Source organism: Podarcis melisellensis (assembly GCF_964234715.1).
Source record: "Podarcis melisellensis genome assembly, chromosome: 2".
Taxonomy (NCBI): Eukaryota; Metazoa; Chordata; class Lepidosauria; order Squamata; family Lacertidae; genus Podarcis; species Podarcis melisellensis.
In genome coordinates, this window is record NC_138529.1 from 64,730,371 (window position 1) to 64,737,582 (window position 7,212).

The 7,212-nt window shown below is 42.1% G+C and overlaps 1 long non-coding RNA gene across 1 annotated transcript; it reads right to left on the reverse strand.

Moving 5' to 3' along the window:
• Nucleotides 1–2,693: 2,693 nt before the first annotated feature.
• On the reverse strand, nucleotides 2,694–5,975 carry LOC309364254. Its single transcript, XR_014165786.1, has 4 exons — nucleotides 5,866–5,975; nucleotides 5,361–5,500; nucleotides 3,235–3,375; nucleotides 2,694–2,896 (listed from the first exon to the last, which is right to left on the reverse strand). It is a non-coding gene; the product is annotated as an uncharacterized lncRNA (long non-coding RNA).
• Nucleotides 5,976–7,212: the final 1,237 nt, after the last annotated feature.

Here is a 7,212-nt window from a genome sequence, read left to right on the forward strand (position 1 = left end):
TGCCCTTTCACATTGTTAAGGTTTCTCCAAATACATGAGGAAAGTTTCCTTATTTTGGCATCTATCAGTCTTACTTCTGCCTTGTTATCCTCTGGGATACTGGCACAGTAACAAAAAGGGTCAGCTTGAGAAAATGATCAGGGTTAATCGCCAATTTAGCCTGGGCAACAGCTCTGGCTTTCTGAGAAGATGTTCAAACAGGTAGAGCAGTCACTGGCATTCAAGGCAGGGCGAATGATTATTATGTGAGGCAGTTTGAACAGAGAGGCCTTTTTTCTAAAGGCTAATACAGATTGGATACCACCAATGAAAACGCACAATGGCAGGGAATTTCCAATATACACATTCTGAATTTTCTGAACATTTCCAAATCAATTTTTAAGATGTAATGTCATTTTCTAGTTGGTTTCTAATAATAATAATAATAATAATAATAATAATAATAATAATAATAATAATAATTTATTTGTACCCCGCCCATCTGGCTGGGTTTCCCCAGCCACTCTGGGCAATTTCCAACAAAGATTAAAAATACATTAAAATTTCACACATTAAAAACTTCCCTGAACAGGGCTGCCTTCAGATGTCAGATAATTGTTTATCTCTTTGACATCTGATGGGAGGGTGTTCCACAGTGCAGGCACCACTACCGAGAAGACCCTCTGCCTGGTAACCTGTAGCTTTGCTTCTCGCAGTGAGGGAACCCCCAGAAGGCTGGACCTCAGTGTCTGGGCAGAATAATGGGGATGAAGACGCTCCTTCAGGTATACTGGGCCGAGGCCATTTAGGGCTTTAAAGGTCAACACCAACACTTTGAATTGTGCTCAGAAGTGTACTAAGAGCCAATGTAGGTCTTTCAGGACCGGTGTTATATGGTCTCGGTGGCCACTCCCAGTCACCAGTCTAGCTCTGCATTCTGGATTAGTCGTAGTTTCCAAGTCACCTTCAAAGGTAGCCCCACGTAGAGCACATTGCAGTACTCCAAGCGGGAGATAACTAGAGCATGCACCACTCTGGCGAGACAGTCCACGGGCAGGTAGGGTCTCAGCCTGTGTACCAGATGGAACTGGTAGACAGCTGCCCTGGATACAGAATTGACCTGTGCCTCTATGGACAGCTGTGAGTCCAAAATGACTCCCAGGCTGCACACCTGGTCCTTCAGGGGCACTGTTACCCCATTCAGGATCAGGGAGTCCTCCACACCAGCCCACCCCCTGTCCCCCAAGAACAGTACTTCTGTCTTGTCAGGATTCAACCTCAATCCATTAGCCGCCATCCATCCGCCAAACACCTCCAGGCACTCACACAGGACCTTCACTGCCTTCACTGTTTCCAATTTAAAAGAGAGGTAGAGCTGGGTATCATCTGCATATTGATGGACTTCTTCCATCAATATTGATATCCTCCTCCTCCTTCTTCTCCTTTTGGTGATCCTGACCTGAACTTGGTGCCATTCTTCCCTGGACTGAACAAAGTAGGTAGGACCTCTAGTTCCTTCAAAATGCAACAACCATAGTTCAGCATTCTTTTTCAACATGAGACAGAATGTTATGGTTTCAAAGATCACCTTCATCTGATCACGTAAATGAATTTATATCAGCTCAAGGACAGGAACAACTAGGTACATAAAAAATGACTGAAATGCTCCATTGCAATCATAGAATTGTAGAATTGGAAGGGATCTCAATGGTTATCTAAGCCAGGCCCCTGCAATGCAGGAATCTTTTGCCCAATGTGGGGCTCAAACACACGACCCTGAGATTAAAAGTCTCATGCTCCACTGACTGAGCTAAAAAGTTCATTAGCAGAGGGATGTATACAAGAAACCAAAAAGGATGTAAAAATATCTCACTTTAATTCTGATTAATAATTTGTATGGTTTTGAAACATTTTCCATTTTTTGCTATTGTGCCAAAAAAATCACATTCGCCAAGGACAAAAGGCTTCACCCCTCATTTTTATTGAAAATTCACCTTCCACCAATTTACATTCCTGGCGGGAAACTCTATTATAGAATATTACAAGTACAACCAAAGAGAAAGACATATTTTCTCTCCAATGAATCATTCTTAGATTATGTTTCATACTTATTGCATCTGCATAGTGTTTTCTATTGATAAAATCCAAATATTTTGCATGATTACATGGCTGTTAACATTCATAGTGCCTCTGGCAACAGTTCTAATTTAACAAAGTGAATTACTTTCTTTTTCTAATAATTCATCAGTGTGCTGTATATGAAGCAGAATATTTCCACCATGGTTGCCTAGCTGTTACTATGCTAAAGTATTAGCAATTCAATATGTGCAGTTCCTTAAATTGTTACTCTGTTGGAAAGGAAAAAAACCCAGCTTTAAAAAAATAATTAGGCAAATGCCCATGTTCTCCGTCTCCAGACACATTCCAGCTGTTCACAATACAAATTTAGAGTGTAAAACTCCCATCTTTTAAAAGTCTCAAGAAAAACATAGCTGTAGCACTTTAAATGCAATTTAATTGGCATTTTGATGAGAATTAATAAGGCAGTAAATTTTTGTTAATGAGATACCTGGTTCATTGCTAAAATACAAATTTGTTGCATTTTATTATGACTTTCTGTATCAGCTAGCATAGCACATGGAAGAAATCTTGGGAGAAAGCCATTTTTCTCTCAAAATAGATGGAATTTGATCATCAGTATTACCAGCCTCCCACATAGAGAACACAACACAGCTTACTCCTGGCACCTCTGCATCAAAGGATCTTGCCATGTTTTGATGTTGTTGACAGTACACTTTTCATTTTTGAAGCACCACTGGTAGTTTTTTTCCGGAGGACAGCACTATGGCTCACCTTATAAATCAATAGACACTTTTCAGTCATCCATGTTTCATTCACTTCTTCAAATTCATATTTCCTGTAATATGTATGTCAAGAAAGCCATGTTGGTTGACATCAAAGACTAATCTGAGGAGTTTATTCGTGCATGCATTTCGGTTGGGTTTTTTTAATGATACTATCATTCAGCCAAAGCAAAGCAATTCAACTTAAAACATTAAACTTCAAGCCAAACAGATCTTAAAATGGCACACACATACATACAGACGTGGAACAAAACACAGCAGATGCCTTACGAAATGAGGCTTTTAATGGCTTTCCTGAAATATCTGGTCTAGCCAGGTCCTCTAAAGCCATCTTTCCCTAAATAGAGTGCTATCATGGAAAAGGCCCTGATCTTCTCTGTCATAACCCTACCTTCTGAATATGGTGGCATCTCTCACCCTCTCTAAGCCTTGGTGCAGGATGAACAGGAGAAGGTGCTTCCTCCAGAATTATGTTTCAGAAGAAGTAAAACAGGGAATTCTCATTTTCTCTGCATTTGTAGTTTTGTCTGTGCTGGTTGGAAAAAAGGTCAAATAAATTCAAAGTAAAAGGCATCAAATATTAAATATCCAACCAGTTATATTCTCCACAAAGGCTATAATAATTATTGTTGTCTCTGTGTGCATTAGAACTCTCTGACATCTCTGCTTGAGATGCAATCATAGGAGAATATACTGGCAATGTTACAACATAATGACAATCAGTTGCTGTAAATGTACAACCACAGATAACAGCGTTCACTAAGGTTAGGAAAACATGAGACAGAAAAGGATCACCCAGTTTAAGCAAACAGCACCTTTGTCAGGCCTCAGCTTGACAATGGTTCAAGCGTTCGATAGTTTGTATGCTGCAAAAATTTATAGAAGCAATCCCTTAGGGTGTTTTTTATATATAAGTCATATGGGTATGGCTCTGACTAAAACCTCCCTCGTCCATGATCTGATTGTGGATGAGGAGGCTGATCTGATCTATATCACTGAGACCAGGGTGGGAGAGGAAGGATAGAGACATCTTACTCAGCTGTGCCCACCTGGGTATTCAGTGCAGTGTCAGGTCAGGCTTAAGAGTCAAGAAGGGGGAGTTGCTGTGCTGTTTACAATCTCTCTCTCTCTCTCTCTCTCTCTCTCTCTCTCTCTCTCTCTCTCTCTCTCTCTCTCTCTCCAGGCTAGGTTGGGAAGGAAGGAAATGGAGAAAGCTTTCCAATTGTCATTGGACTGTAGGGGCTTATAAAGGTAAAGGTACCCCTGCCCGTACGGGCCAGTCTTGACTGACTCTGGGGTTGTGCGCCCATCTCACTTAAGAGGCCAGGGGCCAGCGCTGTCCGGAGACACTTCCGGGTCACATGGCCAGTGTGACATCGCTGCTCTGGCGAGCCAGAGCTGCACACGGAAACGCCGTTTACCTTCCCGCTAGTAAGCGGTCCCTATTTATCTACTTGCACCCGGAGGTGCTTTCGAACTGCTAGGTTGGCAGGCGCTGGGACCGAGCAGCGGGAGCGCACCCCGCAGCAGGGATTCGAACTGCCGACCTTTCGATCAGCAAGTCCTAGGCGCTGAGGCTTTAACCCACAGCGCCACCTGTGTCCCGTAGGGGCTTATACCTCCCTGCAAATGCAGTCTGGCAAGTATAAGCTGAGCAAACTATCAATATGTGTAAGAGATTCAGTAACTAAAATGTTTACCATCTCAAAGGAATGGCCAAGCTACCCAGAAAATGCATTCAAGTAAGGCATTATCAGGTATCCTGGCAGACAGGAGAGAAGCAACACTCTCAAATTTCTGCTGGACACCGCCTCCTTCTGTGATGTATGTATGATGTTTTGCTGGGTAGTCTTGGGCTACAGGGTGGGCAATTTCAAAAGTATTTTTGGGGGCTTGTGCACCATTGTTCAGGGTCTCTCCAACTCCTTACAAGGAGGGAAGCGAACTCTGTTGCAACAGAAAAATAAAGATCGGCCTTGCTCCATGGATCTTGCCTCCATCCATCCATCTGGACTTTGGGGACTCAGTCCCTTGGCGAGTTCGGCAGCAAAAGCCAAACCCACCTTTGTTTTCTATAATACTTTCTTCAATAATGTTTTATTCTGGATTGTTTTATTTGATGTTTGATGTAGCTTATGAGAGATTTTTCTTTAAAATATAAAGCATAGAGAAATTATTATTATTACTGCTACGGAAAATGACCTGTCTTCCCATTTTTGCGTTATTCCCCTGACAGCATGAAAATATATTCAACATACAGGTAATTCCACCCCCATCCCACCCTTCCCTCTGTCATGGTATACTTTATATAGTTCATCATTGTTGCAAACCATGTGTACACAATATATAGTTGTATAACTAATCAAGAATACATGTTTCTTCCTTGTGAAATACATAATTAAGTTCTGAACATTTTTAGTTCACCTTCGGACTTTTCCCTCCATTCATTATCCGCCATGCGTTTGCTCTAATTATTGAGAATGGTTGGGAAGGGTGAGAGGGTCACTCACATATCACATTTTGCTCACCATCTTTCTTCATGCCCGTCTGATTTAGTTACACTTGGTCAGGCTTTTTTGGCTGCCCTTTGAACCACAGTGAATAACTCACAGCCTCAAGGAAGGCATGTTTCAGAAGAAAGGAGCTGTGGTGCCACCCTGAGGTAAAAATAAATAAATAGTGGAAATGCACATCAAGGCAAATCTTTGAAGGGAAAGGTGGGGAAGAATCCTGACCTTTTAAAAGACAGGCGAATAAAGCACACAATAGCAAGGTAGGGGATAATCTAGTCAATGAGTCAACCAATTGGTATTCCTTTCAACAAATTGACTGTATCAGAGACATAAAGAGTATTGTGGGTGTTTTTCAAAAAAACAAAACCCAAAGAAGCTGTCTAGGGCACGCTGAATCTTAGAAGCTCCCCCTTCACTCATTTTCCCAGTTCAGATGTTTGGTTTCTAAGATATAGAGTAGATAAGGGGACTCCTGTGTCCCCCGGAGCATGAAAAAGCAGAAAAATTACCAGGAGGGAGTTAAGCAGCTACTCTGCCCTCACTGTTCTTTTAGTAACATGCATACTGCCTCAGAATGCTTTGGATTAAAAACAGAAAGGAAGAGGGGGAGAATCGCATAGCTCTGCTTAACATGTAGTTTAAGCTTTCTTGCCGTGCCCTACAAGAACAGAGGCAATCTCCTGCCATGGGAATGTATGTGACTTCATAAACACAGTGGTGCTACATCACACACTGCTGTTTTGTGTAATATGATCTTGAGAACAAAGTTCCAGTCCTCCTGAAGTAGGTTATAACTACAGCAAACCAGCAGGCTCTGTAACAAAACTTTTGTACTAGAAGAATCAATGTTAGCTGTGAATCAACACTGTTTTATGTGGATGTGCATTCACTTGTACTGAGTTCAAAGGAATTTAAATGTATGCAGCTGCTCCTAAACTTTATATCCTATTTTGCTGCTGCCAACCCAGCTACAGTGGCATCTTGGGTTAAGAACTTAATTTGTTCCGGAGGTCCGTTCTTAACCTGAAACTGTTCTTAACCTGAGGTACCACTTTAGCTAATGGGTCCTCCTGCTGCCACCATGTGATTTCTGTTCTCATCCTGAAGCAAAGTTCTTAACCCCAGGTACTATTTCTGGGTTAGCGGAGTCTGTAACCTGAAGCATCTGTAATCTGAGGTACCACTGTATTTGCTTTCAGTTCAGGGGCTCCAACATGCCAAAGATACTCTTCCGCCTACAAAGGTTTTCCCCATTCACTTGAGCAGAAGGCAGCCTGATACTCATTCACACGGTAAGTATCGTTTCTGCCACAGCTCTTTATTAGGGGAACATTTTGAATGGGTCTTTCACTCAGAAAGCCTGAGCATGCAGGTATTCACAGCAAGCATGCAAGAATACAAATTTTTGAACTGAAAAGAGTATGAGAAAGGGTTGAGCAAACCATGCATACTCTCATTCCTCCTAGCTGTAGCCTGCTCTGGATTATGAATGAGCATGTCTCTGCAAACCAGTTCACACACACACACACACACACACACACACACACACACCCTCCTGAGCCTCTGATCTTCAGAGTCACTGCGTGGAGCTGCTAACAAACACCGACAGCAACAACTAACTACAGGACATACTGTTCACAAATCTCCCACATCATTGCCAACATTGTGTTTTTGTACAGCATTTTAGGAAAGTGTTTTGTTCACCTACCACTTTTCATTATTATTGATTGGTTGGGCTTACATCCTATTCCTTCCTTTAGAAATCTCATTGTGGGGCTCCATGGTCTTCTATCCAGCTGCTTATCCACTTCAGCAGGTCCACCCAAATACATTTCGGCACCTGAGGCAAACCACAA